Raw genomic sequence first — 24,796 nt, 5'->3', positions numbered from 1 at the left:
CAACAGCTCTGACTGTGTTTTTTCAACAAAAATATATTTATCACTGATTATAACGGCAAATAAATGTATAGTGCAGTGTTAGTTGTTATGTCAGTGTCAATTCTACAGTCCGTGAGAATACTTTCCGGGATTATACATGCATCCATAATTTAATTTAAATACTAAAAATAATAGAGTGAAATGGATTCATTGTATGATTTCCTATGTTATGCATTAGTAAGACGGATAGAATACTTGATGATGGTTTAATTTCTCATATCAGTCTAGTGCAGGGGCGGGTTTTATCACTCACCAAGGGGGGGGGGGCTAATAGAGGTTCAAAAATTTAGTTAGTTGTTTTTTAAGTCTATATAAAATTTAAAATTACAGATTATATTTTTGAGTCCCTCGACCCTCATAAGAAAGTCATTGTTTTTTCACAATAGTGACAAATTTTAAATAGTTACATTATTGGTATCAATTTTAATCTGAAACCGTTTAAAAAATATAGATTTACAAATATAATAAACAACAAAAATTAGCTATTTATTTATAAAATATATATATTACATTATTAATGCTATATTTCTTTTTTTAACTTTTGAAAACCGTTCAATGATGTTATCTGTTGATACTTCTTTTTCCTTATGAACATGAAATATATCATAATACTTGGCTTTGTAAAATAGTTAGATTAGTCCCAAGGGGTGGGGGGCTATTGCCCCCTTAACCACCCCCTTAAACCCGTGCCTGGTCTAGTGAAACATTTTTAATAACAGTCCGAGAATATACTTGCTGGGTTTCTACGGTCCATGACATACGGTCCGCCAATTTATATTCCAGAATTCTACAGTCCGTGAGAATACTTTCCGGGATTATACATGCGTCCTAAATTATTATCAAATTTGAAGGTTCTATCACAGAATGTATGAAATATATATATATAAATAATTATATATTTCATATATTCTGTGGTTCTATATCCTAGAGCACTTTGTGGATGATTTGCTGAAATTTGATTTTGAAGCAAATTATATGCATTTTTAAGTTTAAGAACTAAATCTAATAGAATAATAGACAATACTACACCAGTAATTATCTAATTAATTTATTAAAATAATAAAATATAATTATATCAGCAAATTATTTACATTAAAAAGATGACTTCTATTCTTTAGTTTTTAAAATTGGTTTACAGTTTTTGTAAATTAATTAAAAAAGCCTTTTTTTCCGATTATTTTTAATGGTTTTTAAATTTTGTTTAATTATCTGATATCTGGTAAGGAATTAGTCTAGTATGAGAGAACATTAAATCAAACTTTGGTGTATAACTTGTATCGTTAAACATAATATTATGTCAAAAACATGAGACCAAACTTTTATAAAAATAAAAAATGTTGGAAAGAAAACTTTTAAAGCTTATCTTAATATGCACAAAAATATTTTATATCATTTTTAAGTTCAACTCATTTTTCAAACGACAAAAGTTTCCTTTTCCAGAAGTTAAAAAAAGTTACATTTTTGGTGGTAGGATCTTTATCAACATTTTGTGTTTTTCAATTGTTTAGGACTATCTGGTTGAGGACATGAACTAAGATAATATTATAATATATCTTAGTTCATGGTTGTGGAGAATCATAATTTTCGAACTATATACAAATGTGTACTTAGATAATTGTTATCAGTTCTCCATGATATTACTTTATTTTGCACGGGATCACATTTCCGGATTAATACTAAGTTCTAAGTGGCTGACATTTTGTTAATGAATATGTGTCTGCTGCCTATCAGATTGGTTTGAATCTGACTTTGTAGTCTATCTGTTGAGTGACGTAACCAAGCAGTTACAGATTTTTGTACAATATCATCTGTATAATTTGGGTAACAGTTTTTTCCAACATCTAAAAAAATTTAAAGTTTCAGTCAAGTTATTTTAGAATTTTTTACTAATTTAATAACAATACATACCACATATTACTTGAAACAGTTTAAGTTTGATCAAAGCCATCTTTGGATTAGAACATTTTTTAAAAGCTTTTCCAGTAAAAGAGATTTGTGTGGATAGCTCATTAGAAAATAATTTCTGTAAGCAAGTCTTTATAAAATTTGAAATGTCGTTTTGATTCGTTTAATCTATAAAATAAAGTAGATTTGTTGGACAAGGAAAGATAAAATGCATAACTTTTAATTCCAATATATTCCATAACATATATAGATATTATATTATAGATTCCATAATATAAAGGTTTTACTGTATATCCTAATTTTCTTATGCATGTTACTATATTAAACTATACGTACAAAATTAATTTTGAAATCATTATTTAGAAGCATTTCTTCAACTTCCAAAACTTTTTTTTTACCAGGCAATGGAAGTATTAAGAAAACTGCATGGAAAACTGTTCTGGTTAATTTTCACAGCAAAAATTTATAGACATGATATTATTTTCAAAATATTTTCATTTTATTTTATCGAAAAGATAGTTAAAAAATAATTTTAAAACAATAGTGCTTTAATTTCAATTTTTGTTGAACAAATATTTCCTTGGCCTATAAACGTTTTTCATATATGCCTAATTAATTTAAATTAAAGCAAATGTATTACTATGATAGGTTACAAAATGGTTGAATGATGAAGTAGGTACCTAACCGACACTAAAACCTGTGTGTAACAGTTAGCAGAATTCAGAAGCTAGTTTCAGGGGTTTAGGTATTTACATTTTTTTCTTTCTAATATTAGCAAAATTTGAATTATTTCATACATCTAGTACATTGATTGGTGTATCCAGTAGGTAATTATTCAGTATTTTTAATTAAAATATAATTATTTATATCTATATCTATGTATATTCTATACCATTTAGGCACTTATAGAGTTAAGGTGCAATTTAATATACGTGATATCTTTCCTTATTTTCACTTTTAACCTTCCACCGTCTAGTCCTCGAAATGAAACAATTCTAAAAATATATTAATTAATGCATGGTAGGTTGTGCTATATTTTTAAATGCACTGAAGGAGCACATCCAAAAATGGATTTATCAAGTTCGATTGTGGATATTGTATGAATACTTAATGTATGTGTATATATTTTTATGTTTTAATGTTTTAGCTTCGGAGTAATCTGAGTCTTATATTGTTGTATTTAAAATAATATAAATATAATATACCTAACTGTGCTTGGATAAATAGAGTATAATAATAAATAACTTAAGACTTTTTGTTAAAATGAGGGGGCAAAATTAAGATATTTATACTTTATTGAGTATTTAAACATTAATACCTACATTACATTTCAATATATTATTAATAAAAAGTCCACCTAAACTAAAAATATTTAAATATGATGAAAATGATTAATATTTTTCAAAATCTGAGTGTTACTATTGGATACCTAGTAAAACTCTCTTCAAAATGTCAGCTAGGCCATGTATATTATTTTTGTTTTTGTTCTAAGATCATGTGCTTATTGTAATAGTTATTATTATAGATTGTTTATTCCAATACATTTTTTTTTTTTTTTAAAGGATAATGCTTTTATAAATCGTATTTTTTTGTATTGTATAATTTTCTTCAACATTAATTTAATTATTGTTTCAGTTTTTAAATTGTCTTCTCACAATCCATTGCTTATTATATTGTATAATAATATAAACGATTACTTAAACAGATGATATAACCATAAACCATATAAGTAACAAAAAATTGGTGACAGTGGTTGTTAAAAAAAAAAATAAGTGGAAGAATTTTTAATTCCTTGTGCGTGTTAAGCGTGGTATGAGCACGGTAGATAATATAATATAATGATTATAAGTAGGAGCATGCAAATCGTCAAACAGAAAAAAAGGCTCGGGGGAAAAAAGTTCATAATACTAATGATGGATATTTAAGTATGGACATTTCATTAGAATTATGAATTTTGGAACATTTTAAATAAAACTTATATATAATCACTCTGTACCTAGGTATAATAAAATCTACTACATACACATAATATTAATATATATAAATATATAAATCCCCTAAATAAAATTATGATAAAGTTTATATCGTACAATCTAAAATATGGCTAGACAAAAACACCAGATATTTCTTGGTTTTTACTTACGGCATCGGCAGTAGGTTGGACATATATATATATATATACTCAGATTATAGGTGGTAGAGCATGATGTAATAAAATAAAATATTATCTTATTAATATTAATTGTATTAGGTACATTGTGTATAACGCCATACGTTGACATGTGGTGACTGCAGGTATAAGTATATAGTATAGAGCATCAAGTGTGACAGTAAGAATACGTCAAAAAAGTATTTTAAATATTTATATAAACAGTTTTAATTATTAAAAAAAGATGAAAATTTTAAAATCCAATAAAGGAAACATTAAAATTGGATATGAAGGATTTTTATACACGAAAAAAAACTTTCGAGAACCATGTACCTACCTACAATGGAAGTGTTCTAAAGCATCTTCATTAAAATGCTTTGCAAATTTCACTACTAGTTTGAATTTAACTGGTCCCAATGTATGGTAAAAATTAAATCTTGACCATAGTCATTTGCCCAATGAAAATTTGGCGATCGTTGAAAAAATTAAATGCAACATGAAGGAACAAACTAAAATTACCAGGCCAATTTTTTTCTGAAACACTCATAAATCAGCCGAAAGATGTACCATATTAATTACCATGTGAAAATTCAATAAAACGAATCTTAAGAAATCAAAAAAGTGTAGATCATCCAAACGACAGCAACTGTTATGATTTGAAAACCCTTAAAGTTGAAGGTGAGTTATATAATTTATACATTAAATAGGCTTAAATGAATAAACATTAGGTATAGGGTACGCCTTTATATTTTTATACATTTTTAAATAAATATAAAATTGTTTTATTAATTATATTAAATAAATAATCATTAGGTCTAGGGTACACTTATATATTTTTAAATAAATATAATTTTTTTTATTAATAAAGGTGAATGGGCTTTGTTTCAAAATGAGAATTTGTTATTGCACAATAATGGTCATTTTTTCTGGGACTTTTTTTCCCCGAGACTTTTTTCCTACCATCATGCAAATCGGGAGGTTTGTGTCCACCAGCTAACCCCAAATATTCTTTTTCGTTTTTGAAAATAGTTTCTTTCGAGAATATCACGTTTAAACTAGTCAAATTTAATTCTTACACAGAACTATATAAACTTAATTAATTATTTCTTATTGTTGGCATATATTCTATTACACAAAATCGAAATATTCATGTCAACATAATTTTTTTCTCGCGTTAAGGCTTTCATCATTGTATTCTACTTCTATGTTTGATTAAACTCAGTACACTTTCAATTAGGATGTGACGCATATCCTAAAGTGCACCGTTGAAAAGATTAGGTATAGTTGCTGCAGATTGCAAATGATCTTAACAAATAAATTGCAATATATTCTGTATAATCGATCACTGTTTAGTTTTTATGTTTAATTACTAGTTAGTAGTTAGTACTTAGTACTATTTAGGTATAATCTTATAATTTTTTTTTTAAACGTTTTTCGATACATTTTTTTTGTAATTACATATTTTATGTAAGCATAGTCTAGACTAAATTACCTACCAACGATATAGGTACCTAAATACGATTGCTCTGATTATTTCACTGTTGGTATATGTTTAAAACTTTTCTATACTCTATAACTCTGTGACGACTGACGGAATGTGAGAGTAGCCAACGCGTATTATATATACGTTTATTGATAATTAATAGATGTAATATTTTAAATAATGTTGACATACATGATTTATTATTGTCTAAGTATCTGTTAATAAGTATTAGCTGATTCTAATAATCAGTTACCATAACATGGGGTAACTTTGTACCATTTTTCAGCATTTTTAAACTTTAGAGCTAATTTTAGGTAAGTTTTACTTAAGAAAAAAAAAAAAAAAAAATATGTACATAATTGTGTGTGTTCATACATGCCTTATCCGAAATCTAATTTTTATTTTTTTCGTTTTTTAACTGTAAAAAATGTATACAAAAATTTGGGCCAATGTTGCCCGGCAATGGGGTAACTTTAACCCACCTCCAAATATCTCTATATATCTGCCCTTCCTGCTTCTTTGGGCCAAAGTTAACCTATGTCAAATTAATTATCAAGTTTCTGGAAAGCAATTAAACCAATTTTGGGGTAAAACAAGCTAAAATAACGAATAAAACAGCCAGTTTAAGGAAAACAAATTTTTTTATTACTTCTTAATTACATATGCATTACATAAAAAAAAAAAATATATTAAATGTATGTTTTAATTATATAAATTAAATAATAGAGCATATTACACAAATTCATTGAGTTCTGGTACACGAGTTACGGACATCTTAAGGTCCGAGGGGAGTAGTGGGAAACCAAAATCGGCAAGTTTAATGCAATGCTGTGCTGCTTAGCTTCCACGGCGGGAGTAAATACTGTGGGACGCCCAACACTTTTATTGTGCAAATTTTTTAGTTTGTTCTTTATCGTCGAGGCAAGAAAGATGAGACTATATAAACTAAGTACACAGGTATAATATAAGAGCCTAAAACGACTAATTATATCAAAATCAAGACAAAAAATTTAAAAAAAAAATATCAAATTTTAGCTAGGTAATGTAAAATATTTTATTTCATTTTCATTTTATGATTCTGTTTAAATTTATTAATAAATTCTATTTAATATTCCATGCGTTATTCTCTGTGAATTTATCGAGATACTATTATTAACATTTTTAAGTTATCATCTCTATACATTACAAGTTGGATATTGTTGTAAATCATTTTTTTTTCCAGTTGATAAAATCTTCGTAAAAAAATTATGCGAAATTAGTGAAATTTATGTCACATACTAGTTTTTAACATAATATTGAAAATTAAATGCATTAATAAACTATAGTCAGTGCTTGATTTGGAAAATAATAGAAGAGGGATTCAGTGGATGTCTGATGAACAAGCGTTCAACAATGATACATATTTTTCTTTTGTTATGCAAAAGGTCAATACATGGTCTCTTTCACATTTTAAATGTTATATGATCAATTATATTGCTACATGCTTTATTTGCTTAAAGAATTCTCCCCATATCCAAGCCATTAATTATTTGAACATTCACTAATTTTGGCATGTCTGTGTAAGGTCTTCAATTCTTTGCTATGCTGTATAGTGTATGCTAATTTCTTAGCAATTTAACAATCAATTTTCGATTCAAATGCACAAATATTATGGCTATAGGTTATAGGTATATTTTGCATCAGAAAAACTGATGATTTACAAATTATCTATAGTAAATGTTGCGTTCCCAGCGTTCCGTTTCAAATAAATAGAAGGGGTACGCTAAAAAAGTGAAAAAAACAAGATGAGTACCTAAATTAGGAATTTTGAACAGGACAGCTTTTTTACAATTTAGTATTTACTATTATTTAGTTCTCATTTTGATAATTTTGTGATATGATTGATAGTTTTTCAAATATGATCTATGAACATTTTTAGATTTTAATACAATTTGATATTTTGATTTAGATTAATATGACAATTTTTCGCCGCGATGTTACGTATAAGTATATCATAATATGCAAAAATGTTAATTAAATATAGATATTATAAGATTGCTGATACATTGGTATAAAAAAAAACATATTCTGAAGGCTGAGAGAGGGGGTAAAAATCATAATCGATATAAACTACACCTATAACATACCTATTTAAAGTTACAATATTCTAAGGTAGGAAAAATGTTAGTATTACTATTATGATTACTTCTTTTCTACCTATTTAAAATGAATTTTTAATTCCTGTTTATTAAGTGCCAAAGTCGATAACCTTTTGGCGTAAGAAACACAAAATTGTGTAGCAGAACCTTGTCCATGACAAAATACAATGATATGCATGACAGATAGATTTCCGGTTTCCTATTAACACTAAATAGTAAATAGTTAAGAGCATGCGTATCGATGAAAACAAATTATGCCATCAGAACTGTCTTTATTTTTTTCCGAGCTGATCGCATATACATATTAAATATAATATATCATACATGTGAATATTTTTTTTCTGTTTTAGTTAAAAAAAAGTGAATTGACTTGCCACCTGTAGTGCTATAATGCTATAGTAATAAAATTTCTTATATAAGATCACTGTGGGTCATATTAACATCATATATATACTATACTGGATATATCTATGCAGATGATTTTTTTTATAGTTTTATTTTTTACACATCATGATCTACACTTATTCTTTTTAAACTTCCGATGTTGAATAAGGAAGTGTGATTTGTTTAATTATAATACGATTTAATTATTTTTAAAAGTAACAATAATATTTATTTTTACGTCACTACATATTTAAGTGTAGTTCATTGTAAAAACAAAATATAACGATTATATTTATTTGATTAATACGATATTAGGTACAAGCAGATCTCTAGGTTATCTGGTCACTTGCTAGTTGTTTGTATACAAATATTTAATATATATAAATATATATATATCATAATAAATTATTATATTACATGTTCGATAAAATGCAGTTAGTTTAACAGTTATTTAGTAATAAATCTGAATTATGTAACTTCATTATAAATTAAAAGGATAAAATTAAAAAAAAAAAGAATCATAAAACAATTATTTATGAGGTGTTTGAACCGTAATGACTACTTATTGTTTTGCATTTATATTTGTCGGTAAATTCAACTAAATTATCTCGATTGTGACTTAATATGAAAGGAAAAATTAAATATCGATAGAAAAGAAAGATTCGTTTTATAGGTAGGTACACTAATTGAATAATAAGTGGGCAATGGGCATAATAACAAACTGTATGCGCACACATCACTGAGACTCTTTGGTATTTACCTCATAGCCATTAGGCAAGTGGCAACAATTATTATTATACAACACGTACAAGGTCCTAATTTCAGTTGCGTCAATTGCATAATAGATTAAGTTAGGTTAGGGCCTATATGAACGAAGTGGCCGCCACAGTAAAGGTCCTTCGCATGTTGTCTCATCAGTCCCGTGGATCCTGAGGAAGCTATTGCCATTTGCTTAAGCCGTAAACCGTAAGCCCATTATTCATTATAGGTACTCCGCGCCTCTAGAGAAGGAACCCGTTTCGTGCATGCAGACTGACGACAGCTAGCGGTACTGGGCAGTGGGCGCCGTTTCCGCCACTTTGTCCTCTACAGTTGGCGCTGTGGCGTGCATAAATGCGCGAATTCGATTGCGTTTTGGTCAGGACACGGGTTACTTCTCTCGTGGCACGGAGTATATTAAGGTTCAGAAATAGAAATAATATATGCATGAATATACAAGCGCTTAAAAATACTGAAATATGCTCTTATATAGATAATATATTTTAAACAAGTCAAAAAATCATTTGATACTAAAATATTTATTTTTATTTAGTAGATTGAAAAATAAAATGTTAACTAATAAGTAATAACATGGTATACTAATGAGTCATTAGTATTTGTAGTATAACATAAACTAATTAAGTAATAAATTAATAATTAAATTACATTTTGAGTGGAGTAGAAATTTTGTCTTGTCATGCAATATGTATAATACAGTTTACAGATAGTTATTGATATTAAGGCTTGAAAAATAAATACAATCGGCATAATAATGGGGAAATGTATAGACTAAGCGTGCAATCACCTTTATTGTTGTAAACTCAGCCAGGAAATTTTAGGTAATGAAAAAGATAAATGGTACAATAGATTTTCACCACGATATAATATAATTATGTTATAATAATGTTGTTGTAAGCTAGTAATAATCTATCAATTGGTGAATGGCGATGTAAAAAGGTTTTAAAAAAATGTAATAAACATAACATAATTACTTAATCGTCTTAATCTGAAAATAATGAATATCGTATACTCGTATTACGTGTACATGATAATGCGAATCGTTTCCTCATGCATTGTTCTCTGGGAAGTGCTGATTGCTGACTGCTAAATGGATCTAAAAAATAATATAAGATAATATTATTGATTAATGATTACATATGAAAAGAATTGGACTTATTATTTTTAATCTGGCCGAGTTTACAATCGTCTGTGGATCATTATTTATATATTCTGTTAATTGTTTAAACCTAGGTACCTATTCAGTAAATTAATCCTTGCTTTGAATAAGTGAATAATATAGATTTTAGGTATATCACCTACTGTTTAGTTTTTAGCATGACCCTTTTGGAGTTCTATTAAATATTAGAATGTATATTGAACGTAGTTATTTTGTGTGATGATTCATTATATATAAAAACTACACTGGAAAAATCTGGTACATATGAATTTCCTTCCAAATCTAGATGGGTGACCTTTTTTACTCCGATTACCTTCAATTTCCAATACACGAAGGTTAAAAATCGCTGGTTTAGCTCATTTAATTACTGTCTTCTTTCTTCCAAATTTAATCTTAAAGTTTAATACTAAATTAACCTTAGTTTTGTTTCTTAATATAAATTAATATTCTTTTCTACATCCCTTCTTACACCTCTAATTATTTAGCTAATGAACCTATCACAAGATTAATCTCTCTTGCCAATGTTGACGCTTCTCGCCTCTGTTCATGTTTATAGCATACCTATGTATATCTTTATAACTATAATGTTTTTTTTATCTGTTACTTATACCTAGAATTTAATTGTAAATCTAACTTTGTTTTTCCAAAGGACTAGATCCGTAAATTTAAAATTAATATTCAAACAATTAATTTTTGAAATTTATGGAAGGCAATTGAAGTCCTTATATTTAGGCCTTAAAGAACCTACTATCTAATGTAGGATTCAATTTAAAAAAAAACGTGATGTAATTTGTAAGGGCCCAAAATTCCAATTGCATCTATGTATTTGACATGGAGTATAATGGTAATATTTATTTTTGAGCCCTTTTTATTTCGTCAATAATAAATAATATTTCCCTATGTTACAGTACACTTTTACAATAGGACACTAGGTTTAAATATAATCTACTCTATATATTGAAAATGTATGCTTATTGTTCCACGAAAAAGCTATAGGTAAGTCGATAGCCGATAGGTAAAAGTATATAAGTGTACAACTACAAAATTTAAATAATAATGGTGAAATAAATTATATTTTTGTTCATCTTAAATAATTCAATCGCAAGTTACAATAATTTTCTTCGCTATACATAAAATCATAATCTTATTAATATAAATGGAATAATAATTAATGATAAAACAAATACATTACTTAGGTACTAAGTTATCCTTTACATCGTCACCGTAAGGTAATTTTTATACAAGAACAAGAACATTCATAATTATTAAAATTATAAGTTTTTGTGTAAGATATAAAATACATATTACATATGTATGTAATAATATTTTATAATTCATAATGAAATATGTGTACTTATTCCAAAGAAACACAACTTATTATTTAAGATACATTTTTTACCGAAGAGGATATAATGATAGGCACAGTCGATACAGATCTCAGATTTAAGTGATATAAATATATAACAAATATATATCTATACTTATTTTTATTATCTATATGAAGGTCTTACAAACCATTAATAATTGAGTGTTTTGGTTTTACATACTGTATATAATCAATTGTGTGTGACTTGCAAACAAATATGCAGAACCAATCGTTTTAGTTTTGGTACCTATAGCAGTATAGTTGAACAGTTTTTTTACGTATCCAATATGCATTTTTTTGATTTTTTTGATTTTTTTGATTTATTTTTATATTTTGATGATGATATTACGATGTTTGTATAGTTTTATTTTATTGAATACTATCTGAGACAATAAAAGTGCACCAACATTTTCATCTTTTGATCATATATTATACATTTAAACTTTAAAGAATTATGAATAAAATGTATATTGTATATAAAGTAAATGTATAAAAAATAATAATTGAGCGCTGTTCACATTAATATACTATGCGAAAAACAATATTATAGATACCTATTTTGTTAAAATAATATATAAATAAATACTAACATTTATGATTTTTAAGCAATAAGTTTGAACATTGATTATATTTATTAAAATGTTTTATAAATAATACGAATATTTGTTTTTAGAATCATTATCATCAAATTATTTAAGTACTTTCTACTAGGTATCGCAATAACAAATAACATAGTATATCTATTATATAATATTAGTCTAAAATATTTTATCTAAAATATTTATTTAATAATAATATTTTATAACTACATGAAAAAAACTATTACTCACAATGATATTTTTATCATTAAATACTCCAATTTATTTATAAAAACATTTTCTTTTTACTCACTGTATTATACGAATGATGTTTAAATAAATATCGTTATAACACCAATTATTTAAATAAATGTGAAACTGTGAACTACTATTGGCATATTGCAAGTTGCTAATGAAAAATGTATTGCAAAAATATCCAAATTTCATCAACTTAAACTTTATTCAAAGATGAAGTTTGTATGGTAAGATGAGTTTGTTATTAATTTTTAAATGTTGATCCTGTCGGAAGTGTGTACAAATACAGCAGTATACACAATATACAGTATGATCATTTTCAACAAGTATGTTCACCCCTATTTTTTTAATGATGAAATTATTCAAATTCTGTCTTTTTTTTAAATGTCTAGTGTATTAATTAGGGATGATATTTTTAGTTATTTTGATTTTCATATTATTCCAAGGAGTGTCATTTGGCGAAAGAAAATCACTTTTATCAAAAATGGGACCAACCTTTTTTACTGTAGATTTTTAAGCATATGGCTTTAAAATGTTAATGTATTTAAAAATGGGTTTACAATAATATAAAACAGAAGTAGTATTGGGTCCTGTATTTATTATTATAGTTGAACATTTTTATAAATCATAAAATGTCGATAGATTAAAATTAATTATTTACTTATATTTTTAAGTCATTATAGTCACCATATTATATCATGGACCTACATCCTTAGTAGATATATAAAGTTGAAGAACTCGAGATGAATAACAAATCCATGAATATGCCCTTAGGTATATTTAAATTTCCGAAAGTTGGAATTTGAATAAATTCATTGCTAAAAGAAAAATGGCATGTGTATTTTGCATTATTTGAAACATTTTGTACCTTAGTAGTTAGTATCGATTTATTTCACAAGACGTAGTAGTTTTTGATAATTGGTATTTTATTTGCATGGTTCACAATTATAAATGTGATATTCAATAATAATTTAAAATTTAGTTTTTGCCATCATTGCGATGGTGTTCCATGGACTTACTTTACACAAGTATTTATTTTTACCACATGCCCAATGTCCATCATGACCTTATGATTTTTTTTGTTTGGATATACACCATGCACATATTAATAAATAATTAGAGTACAACTTAAATGATACATTTTTCTCCGTTCATTAGGTCTAATAAATTTTGATTTCGTCCGTTATAATAATATACACTTGATCGCATACATGACAAACACGGGCGTTGAGAGTCAGTCTTTTGGTTCGTATATGATTTTTCCATGTTAGTTGTTTGTCGAGATTGAGTCCTAGGTATTTTATTGTATCTGATGCGGGAATTGGGATGTTGTTAAATGTAACAGTTGGACATACGATCTTTTTGAGAGTAAATGTAGTGTGACTCGATTTATTTTGGTTTATTTTGATTCGCCATTTGTCGTACCAGTTAGACATTAGGTTGAGGTGAAGTTGTAGGTTTGATGAGGCGGTGGTTACCGGATTTTCACTAATTGATTAAATGACTGTATCGTCAGCATAATCAGCCATCATGGTTTGAGGCGTGGTGGGCTGATCAGCGACATAGATGTTGAATAGAGTTGGAGATAGAATGCTCCCTTGTGGGACGCCAGCATTGATTTTGGTTATTTCTGAGTATGCAGAACGATAATGTACTTGGAAGTTTCGATCAGTTAAGTAAGATTTGATTAGGAGAAAGAACGGGTAGGGAAGAAAACTTTTGAGTTTGAACAGTTATCCGTTATGCCAAACTCTGTCGAATGTTTGGGATATATCAAGAAAGACACTGCAGGTACAGTAAAGTTTTTTTTTTCTAACGAGAGCGATAGTGCATCGACAATACTATATGGGCTTGATGAATGGTACTATGTGAGGATCTGAATCCGAATTGGGTGTTCTGAAAAATATTGTTCCTGACAATATATGGAGTCATTTGTTTGAGAATAAGTCTTTCAAAAATTTTAGACAAGTAGGGCAAGTGACTTATTGATCAGTATGAGGATGGGTCGTCCAAGGGTTTATTAGGTTTAGGAAATAGTACAATTACGAGAGTCTTAGACTTGCATTAAATATATATGTTACCAATACTAAGGCTTTTTTGGGAGGCATCTAACTTCTGCTGTTATTAAGTCATAGCCTGGGGGTTTTTTAAGGAGTATTTTTGGATAGCCTGTTTGACTTCGTTGGGCGTGAAATATTTTTCAATATGATTGGAAGTTGAGGGAAAGTCTAAACCAGCCTTTACCTCGTCAATACATTGAGGAATAAATATATTATGATGTGGTTGGAAGGCTTCCTGAAGGTGTGCTTTAAGAACTTTGGCTTTATCGTTATCAGAAAACGCAAGTGTATGGTCAGGTTTCTTTAAAGGGGTAGAAGGAGTTTTAAGACTAAATAAGCTTTTGGTTTCTTTCCATAAGCTACCGTCAGAATATGAAAGATTGGTTAGTTTTTGTACAACTACATCCGCTTTGTTTTTAGCTAGAGTTTATTTTAGGGAGTTGGCTAATTTATTATAAACGCTTTTGTGTGACGGTAGTCGCTTGCGTTGATAAACTGCTCTGGCTTTACGTTTTTCCACTATTACTTATTAGAGAGCGAATCTGTTCAGGAAGAGGAGTCTGATTCTGCATTGAGTGCTTGGAGTTGGTTAAGGTATTGCAGGATAAGGAGGCAGCTGAATGGATAAGTTTGGATAAGTTATTAATTGATTCGTCAATATCATGCTCAGTTTTTAACTTTATTGAAAAATTAACTTTTTGTGCAATTATGTTATGGAATATATAACGATTAGTCGATTGTGAGAAAAGAGAGTAACTAACTGAATGTGTTTGAGGAATCGCATCGACATTTAGTATTACAGATGAGTGATCTGAGTTTAAGCCTAAGATATTGTTTACAGCACAGTATAAATTACTCAGAATTTTGGAGACAAATATGTCCAGAAACCAGAATATCAGGTCTTTTCTTGCGCGATGTTGGCCAGTATGTAGGATTTCTGTTCATGGTGCGCATGTGCAATATGGTATCGTCTCCCTAACGTTAGTAACTGATAAGAGCTAACTAATAATAATAATATTTATTATTCTATTGTGTAGGTACAACATATTTTAATAATAATAGAATAGTTTTAGTGAATAGTAATATTAATAAAAACAATAATCACAATGTATAAATTTAAAATATTTCAAAATATAATTTAATAACAATAAAATAATAACAATAATATCGTATTTATTCAAAATTTAAGTTTGCCGCTTAAATCACTGATAATCAATAATCAACACGTTATCTAATATCTACGTTATGCGGACGATACCATATTGCGCATGCGCACCATGAGCGGTGCATTCCTGTATTTAAACGCTCCTGTCAGGAGAGCAATTAATGGGTTGATAAGAGATTTTAGTTCACCTACAAAGAAGGTCATGACTTCATGAGTAGAGTTTGGTCGGAGGGAGGACTTCTCCTCGTTGAGGTGGTTGACTAGCTGTGGCCTGTGCATAAGTTTTTTGTGGGTTAGATTCATTTTTTTCCGAATGCATAGCGAGTGGCGGTTTTCTTTTACATTATAAGGTTTAACATTTGGTTTGATAGTATCATGTAAGAAATTACTTTTAGTGGTAGGCGTTTTTCAGCGCTGGAGTTCCTTGTAGACGCTGCAACATCGGTAGTTAGCTGGATGATCCTCGGAGCACATTTGGCAGGGGAGTCGGCAGACTTAGTGCATTCAGAAGCTGGGTGATGCGCGCTGCATCGGACGCAGCGTGCTTAATAACCACAATTCACCCGGGTGTGACCGTAATCTTGGCAATTTTGACATTGGCTAAGTAACTTGGGCTTGTATAGTTCTTCAACCTTAATTTTTGTGTGCAGAAGGGAAGATAATTTGTAAATTTAGTTAGAGTGATCAGTGGGTTCTAAATCGACGAAGAACAGCGAAAATGGGTGCTTGCTAGTCTTGTGCAAGATATTCGTGACTTGTCTGACTTGGAAGAGGCATGTCTCGAGTTCAGATTTTATTAGTTCTATTGGTGTAGTAGGGTGCAGATTGCTCAGATTCTCAGTGAGTTGGCATTTGTGGTATTTCGCATTATGTACTTTTAAATAATGTATTAGAAGTCTATAAGATTCGGGATTGGTGGTCTGTATTTTTAAGCAGTCTGTGGTGGCTTTGCAAATGAAGTTATCAACTTCTACCAACTCAATTAAAGTTATACAGAATCCTGGAAAGTCATTTATTCCTTTCATAAATATCGGGGGAGGTGGTTTGGCTCAAACCGCAATATCGGGATCGGGATCTTCGAATACCATGACTGTGTCAACAACCGTGTCGGTAGGTTCAGTGATCCGTATTTAGTTCGTAGGTTAAAGTGGCGATAACGTGTTGAAAAAAAGAGTTTTTTGTTTTTTGGTTGAGCAGTTTTTATAGAAGAGGATTTGGAGATGGTAGAACCAGATGATGAGCTTGACAGATTTCTCTTACCTGTTTGAGTAGTCCAGTTTTCATTTTCAGGGCAGTTCGTAATGTTGTGTTGGGTGCTGTAGTCAGGGTTGTTCATTTCAAAGTTCTGTGTTTTTGCTAGGCGAGTAGGCGAGTAGGCTGTATAGTATTGATGTTTTTATCAGATTTGTTATTTTCACATTTGATAAACAGTTTATATTTATACTTAATTTGGGTGTTATAATTATTAATTAGTGAGCGAAAGTCACGAGTCGCTGACTGGCGAACGCGATAACGTGCTGCCTGCGCGGCGCAACGATAAAATTAGGTAATCGCACTTGTAAAAATATTAGAAAACTACATTTTTAAGTACGGCGGAAACAATAAGGCAAACGCGGATTTAATTATTGACAATTGATTGCACTCGGCGTTAGCTATTTATAGATCTAAATTTAAACCTTATTGGTTTACAAAAAAGTAGAAATAGCAGCGATTACGTGCAACTTTCATAAAGAGGTGTGCGTCGTTCGCGGTGTGGACGGTGACATTTTATTACTATAAAATTAGAAAACAAAATCAAATGAAGAATTCGTGTATAATGTAGATTACCTCTGCAGATATGCGCAATGCTCAATTCATTGATTTTCCTATTAAAATTGAAAATTTATTATTATTTTTATTAAATTATTTTTCGTCGTTTAATAGCCTTTCAAACCTACACTGTCTGTTAAGCTCAATCAGTACAATTTTAATTTCTTTTAGCAGTTAAAAAATATAACTATGCACTCAGCATGTTATAGACATAGTGGTGTTAAGAAGAATAAAAAAAATTTTAATTATATATTGGGCCGTACCTACATGTTTGTGATTTTTTTTAGACACCAAAAATGAAACGATCTTTTAAGTACCTACATCTGAATATTCATAAAAAAATTGATCGATTTTTTTAAAGTTTTAAACATTTTAGATTCTTTTATTGAGCGATTAACGTATTGATTTTATAATTATGTCTGGAGACACTAGTAGCGCCATACGCCCATACGATACATATTCGTAACAATAATGTTTCGATTTCCAACTTCGGTAACTTTTTCGACGGGAAAGTGAATGTTTTTGGTATTTTTGATAGGTTAAAATCGAAAAATACATAGATAAAAATAAAAACAGAAAAAATAAATAAGGAAAAACGGGAATTTTTACACAAAACTATATAGCATAATATGCCTTCAAGTATTATAGGTAAGTACCTAACTATTTTATTATACTTTGAACACTGAATTTAAAAACTTCGTTATATCATTATAATCGTTATAATCATTATATTATTTAACATTGGTGTTATACCTACTATTCTATTATAGATTAGTAAATTAAAATTTATAAAACAGTAGATAACTATATAATGTAAATAGTTATATTTGCTTGACATAAGATTAAGATTCAAGCTTTTTTATCTATTTTTAGTTATGATAGTAAACAGAGAGCTTTAATTCAACAAATCTTTAATTCAATTGTATTTAACGTTTTATTTTATATACTATGGCATTGAGTAATTCAATTATTGAACAAACAATTATCTTAAAATTAAGTATATTATAATTTATAACCAATTAAATTATTTTTTATAAAAAAAAAATCGAGAATTTTATAATAATCTAATAGGTAGTCATATGATTTATTAAAAATGGCATATTTCATAGTTTTATAGGTTTCTAAACATATGTTTAGAATATCGTCTTAGATTTTCGTTGTGTCCGTCCATTTGTTAGTTACCAATGTCCAGTAGATACATAATTACAATTTTTGATATAGTAAGGTATTTATTTTTTATTTATTGTCTGCAGTTACTGTGAATAAATTATTTATGGAATTATAATTTATTGCGTTGTATTGAAATATGTTTAGAAAACGGAAATTTAGCACACCCGCAGAGTGAGTTTTCCTAATTTGATTTTTATTAATATTACATTATAAATGTGACTAAAATATTTAAATAATATAATAATAATAATATCTATAATAAATAGTTTGCTATATATATAGATACCTAGAGATATATTAGACTTATGATTATAATGTGTGCTGAGAAAATACTAATAACGTAGCTAACATACCTAATAATTTCTGCATTGACAATGTTTTTATTTTTATATTTATTTATCTTTGACCATGCTTCATACAGATTTCATTGTAATTCATAGAAACAAATTAACCGATTATTTAAAAAGAGACGTGATGTTTTTAAAAATGTATTGAGAAATATATCTAAATGGTATTTTTTTTTTCATCATATTTTTAATCGTACGAGAAAATTATCAATATTATACGTTGTGGCTCTAGAATTTATACGCGTTATTATGTGTATATTTCGTACGATTATACAATTTCATTGACATCACGCGTCAAACGTGACCGAAAATTATAAACAAGAGAATACATTGACTGCCTACTGTTGGAGTTTAGGCGTTAAAAACAAACTGTCAGAAATCCGAAAAAGGACCACTTATGTTTAAAAATGTAAGAAATGCGAACATTTTAAATGGGAGTGGGGTCCATAGTCATTCTAAGCTGAACACCAATATGTTTACTGTTTACTAGTAAAACGACAAAGCGTTGGTTGTACTGTAGCTGTAGACATAGTTATAGAAATAGCTACACTTTTTAATCAAATTTTCAAATTGATATACGGCAGAATAGTGCTTAATAGAACGTAAACATCGTCGACGCGGAGTGTATATAGTGAGTTATGTTACCTATCTAATATATTTTTCAACCTTTTTTTTAGCTTTTGTTATTATGTTTTGATAGTTTATATTTATTATACGTAACTCTGCTGCATTTAGCATGTGTAAAATACCTAAAAAATAACGACTCTACTCTACATAGGCGGTATGTTACTAGTCTACTGAATATTATGTCAACGACTTGGTTCATTCTATTACATAATTGTTATTAATTGTATTCAGATGTGGGTAAGTTAATGATCATGATTTATTTGAGTTAGGTACCTAGTTAAGTAAATTCACGTTGAAGTCGTACACAAGTTAATAATTAAAACAAATAATATATTTAATTCTAAATAATGAAAAAATACTGACTTAACTCAGTTAAAAAGAAGTTGATTAATTTTTTTAATTACCTATTACAATCTAGGTGTAGCATTTTAATGAAAAACCTGGGACGATGAATCTATTTATTTTAGTTAGTTTTATGACCATTATACACTAGGTAGTTGATTTTATTTACCAACACATTGTATACAATAATATTTGAGTAGAAATTCGAACATTGCACTTCAGCATACATTTTATTATAAAAGCCATAAAATAATAGAATATATATAAGACAAATATTATCACTCACTCATTCATTCACCGATACACCTCAAAAAATACAATACGTATTAACTTTAGAGGCTCTGTCAAACAGAAAGCGTTATCTTCACGTCACGTGATTTTGTAATTTGTTACAACGCGGCGTTATTCACGCGCGTGAAAGCACCACGCCGACGAGCCATTTACCGCTTTAACGCGCGTTACAACGCGTTCTGTTTAATTTTATTTTTGTATAATTTTTTTTAACAGAGCCTTTAATTTGGTTAAAGTGGTTCATCAAATGATCTATAGATGTGCAATAAGAAAGGATTTTTTTTTCCGATGTTCGCATTTTATAGAGATAGGCAGTCAAACAGGGATCTTGAGATTTACAGTGGAAATTAAAAAAAATTTATTTATAAATGGTTGCAATTGGTTGCAGATTATAATGGTAATAGAAGAAATAAGTATTATTATTTTTATATCTATACATAAATAGTTGCTATAGGTTACTCGGCAGATTAGGTACAAGCACATGCATTATGTATGTATCAAATTGTCTTGCTCATGGCCTCGAATAAAATATAAACTATATATTAAAACCAAATGTATATGTGTAAATTATATAATACTCAAAGAGTAATTAATTTAATTCGATGCAAATCTTAGAGATTGTTTTTAGAGACTTCATACAAATTTAGAGAGTACCTAAGCAGTTTAAGCCACCTTAAAATTTAAAAATATACCTATTGTTAAATTCAATCCGCGATTTGCAGTCGTTCGACCTAGGTTGAATTATTTCACAAAGGTAACTCCAACTTGTCTGTGAATTGAGGTACATTAAAAATGAGATAGGTACCTACACTCAAATCAAGATACACCTATATAACATATGATATACACCAATAGAATTTGCCACAAAAAAAGTGCACACTAGCAAAGCCCGTAGGGTATTAAGAGGACACCACACCCGCATGTGTTGTCTTCTTCGTACAAGTGCGTAGCATAGCAAATTTTACGCTCAGCAGATCACGTTTATCTCAGTTATTTTAAAATTTAGAGTGAATTGACCTATTATAAAAATTAAAGGCAAGATTATTACCGAATGCATCTCATAGGCTTTTTATTATATTTTAATTTTAAGCCGAGTTATGAGTATTTTAAAATTATAAATAATTTTTATATCTAAAAATACTCATAACTCGGCTTAAAATTAAAATATAATAAAAAGCCTATGAGATGCATTCGGTAATAATCTTGCCTTTAATTTTTATAATAGCTCAATTCACTTTAAATTTTAAAATAACGGAGATAAACGTGATCTGCTGAGCGTAAAATTTGCTATGCTACGCACTTGTATGACGGAGACAACACATGCGGGTTTGGCGTCCTCTTAAGCTATATAGTATGGCTATATTATTATAAATAATAAATACATGTTATAAAAATAGAATATGATCGTATTATAATTTATTGTTGTTCATAAAACTCTATTTTTGTCTACTATCACACTAACAATTTACAGTTATATGAATATTATTACATAGTGGTAGGTGTCACTGTGTTAGTTCAGAACATCTTCTAGTTGGTGGTGGAAAGGAAGAATTTATTATAGACTAGGTATTAATAGAATAAAGGTTTTATAGCAGACATAAATAAGTTCTCCAAAAATAGTATTAGGTACAGAAATTTAAATAAACCTAATTTATTATATGCATACCTGCGTAGTTTAGTGCGTATAATATATATTATATATTATATAACATAGTCAGTGGTATGTAGTTCATACATTTTACATAATATTATTATTTAATATAGTTATGAGAAAATTCCAAATACACCACTGGTCTTCAAATTATCAAAGAAATGAACTTAATTTGATAAGGCTTATTAATATCAGGTTTTCCTTTTTTCATTTTTGGTCCTTGGTTTATTTGGTTTAATGTTCAGCATGATTGCATGAAGTATCCTTGAACACTTTTATTCCAATATAGATAGAATCTTCCTTTGCATACATATAGAGTGTTATATACTTATATATATTTCACGATCACACACATTTGGATTAATTTGTAGTAGATATATTTTGTTTAAGTTATCGTAATGTTTAAAAGTACTCACATTCTTGAATATTATAAAAAAATATTGCTTACGAGTGTTAATTCCAAAAAAATAATACTTTTAACAATAATACTGGTTACCTATACAGTTTATTCGCAATTCAATTCATGGATCTACATTACTACATTTAATTGTTGAGTGTATCTTATATTATTTTTACCTGAACAACAATCTTGAGATAAATTTATTTAAATCTCAAATCTCAACTATAGCAAACGAAAATCCAATATGGTAATACTTAATGTGGTCTTGTGAATACGAACTATGGGTACGTTATAATAATAGATATAAGAAATAAGACACATGCTTTATATACCATGTTTATGTCTTACAAATAACTATAAGATAATATATTTTCAGTCTTGTTAAGAATTTTTTTATTTTGTATCAGGAATAATTAAAGAAATTATACTCCAAATACATATTATATTCAAATACTATTAGAAAATTATTAATTAATTATTAAATTATTAATTTATTAATTAATCAATTATTTATTTAAAACATTTGATTTATTTACACATGCAGTCGTGTATATTGTATTGTATCTAAGCGATTAAAATCATGTAAGTATTATTAAGTAATTATTGTACATACCTAAGCTTACAAGGTGACATGCAGGATGCAGCCACTATATAATAATATAAGTTATTGCCTATTGGATGTCATTTTAAAGTGTAATTATAATATTATGAATAAATCGTGTGATAGGATAGGTAGTGAGTTCAAATAATAGCGATTGAAACAAATATGTGAATATATATTATATTATACGATTAATTATTGTCATTAATGTAGAGTTAAATAAAATTTTGAATTTTTGATGAATAAATGCATTTTAATAAATACAATCAAGTCTGTAACTGAGGAGGGTCCAGGGGTTCAGACTCCCCTCAAAATTTTTAAAAGTAGAGCTTTTATATTTTATACGTAAAAATGATAACTGTCCTCTACCCATGTTAAAAATATGTTTGAACCTTTCGGAATTTTTTTCAGTTATGACCTTGAATTCAATATTAAAAAACGATTAGAGATATCAATTATACCAATGAAATTTAACGTCATATTATACTATTTATAGATAGGTAGTTATATCTACCTGTAATATTTAAATATTTCTTATAATATGATTTAACCATAATCTTTCAGTTTAAACTTAAATACAAAAACACGTGATTTGTTCCTGTTCAATTAAAAATTTAAAAAATAGACGATTTATTATAATACAAGATAATTTATAAATTTATAATTATTGGTTCAACTGGTTCAAGCTATTAAATAAAAATATAATTTCAATATTTATATAAAGGAGGATTAGATGATTTATGATCACGAAATTATTATGTTCTGAGATTGCTACCTTATTTTGAGTAAATAATTACATTGTGTTTGGTTAAAATAATTATTATCTTGTTTACCTATTCAATAGTATTCATGACTAAAAATCATATATTTTTTTTATCATTGAATTATGATGAATCTGGTTATATGGTATAAGTGCCAAAGGTACAAAAATGACCTATCATTTGCGCAAACATTTTGTAGGATATAAGCATCAATTTAATATTGTATACCTGTGATATCCAACATATGACAATAGCGCCAAAGGTGCGAAAATGACATATTATCATTTGCGCTAAAAGTAATATTTTATAAATAAAGTAATTATTTAAAAACTGCCATCTTATAAAAAATTATACAATATTAAACAAAATGATAATTTTGTTAAATTATAATATAAGTCATACTAATCAATATAAATGTAATACATTAGTTTGTAGTACCTACTACCTAGTATTTTGGCGGTTATGTATGATACGACTTTTTTTCTCATATCACTTAGACGTTTATATACGTATATTTCACCAATGGATATTAAAATTCCTGATTCTGGTATATTGGATACCTACTATTAGTAAATATTTTTATTAAAAATGATTAACCTAACATTTGCTTTGTTAGTAAATAATAATGCTTGCTGAGTTACTTCTAATCTATTTGTTATTAAATTGAAGTAGAAAGATATTATTATATGTTATAAGTTATACAACTAGTTATTAGTCAGTAATTCAATTAATTACAAATCGTTTAACGAAAATTTATTGTAATGTAAGTGCAGTAATTGTAAATTTGTAAATGAATTTAGTAAGTATAAATAATAATATAAATAATAATTAATAATAATAATAATAATAATAATAATAATATTAATAATAATAATAATATTGTTTATATCTAGATATTAATATAATTTATTCTTTGCTTACAATATATTATTTAAACTCCGTTTTAAAGAAAATCAGTGATGTTATTGTATTATGATTTCATAATGGTATTATAGGTGTATATATAAAACGAGGCTATATCTAGTTGCGTCTCGTTAAAAAGGTATACACGAATTCCGTCCCACTTGGCTAGGCAATACAATTTTTATTTGTTTTCAGGGATTTTCGGGAGGGGGGGGGGGGTTCAATACCTAACCGGGGTGACCCCCCCCCCCCCCCCCCTTAGGCACACCTCTGATACTAATTAGAAGGGAGCCCTGATATGATGTTTCGATAATGATGTAAATTATGATAATCTATAAATATAAATATAATTTTTGAGTGAAGTTTTGATTAACAACATTATTATTGTTATTATTATTATTATTATTATTATTATTATTATTTATCTATTTATTTA

General features: G+C 28.0%; 1 protein-coding gene across 2 annotated transcripts in view; it reads left to right on the top strand.

The window, feature by feature from the left end:
• Positions 1 to 19,276: 19,276 nt before the first annotated feature.
• The window catches only part of LOC107165522 (sodium-independent sulfate anion transporter-like), a 32,146-nt gene continuing 26,626 nt past the window's right edge, over positions 19,277 to 24,796 (top strand). The window contains exon 1 of one of the 2 annotated variants that reach the window (XM_089220605.1): positions 19,277 to 19,415. The gene's annotated coding sequence lies outside the window, so the exon portion shown is untranslated. Of the gene's footprint in view, positions 19,416 to 19,586; positions 19,649 to 24,796 lie in introns of those variants that run through there. The other variant, XM_089220606.1, reaches the window with a different exon arrangement.

The sequence above is a fragment of the Diuraphis noxia genome, unplaced genomic scaffold, assembly GCF_037042655.1.
Source record: "Diuraphis noxia isolate RWA-SAM2 unplaced genomic scaffold, SU_Dnox_SAM2 contig0002, whole genome shotgun sequence".
NCBI classification, from domain to species: domain Eukaryota; kingdom Metazoa; phylum Arthropoda; class Insecta; order Hemiptera; family Aphididae; genus Diuraphis; species Diuraphis noxia.
The sequence above is the reverse complement of the archived record's forward strand: the minus strand, read 5'-3'. Positions and strand labels throughout refer to the sequence as shown.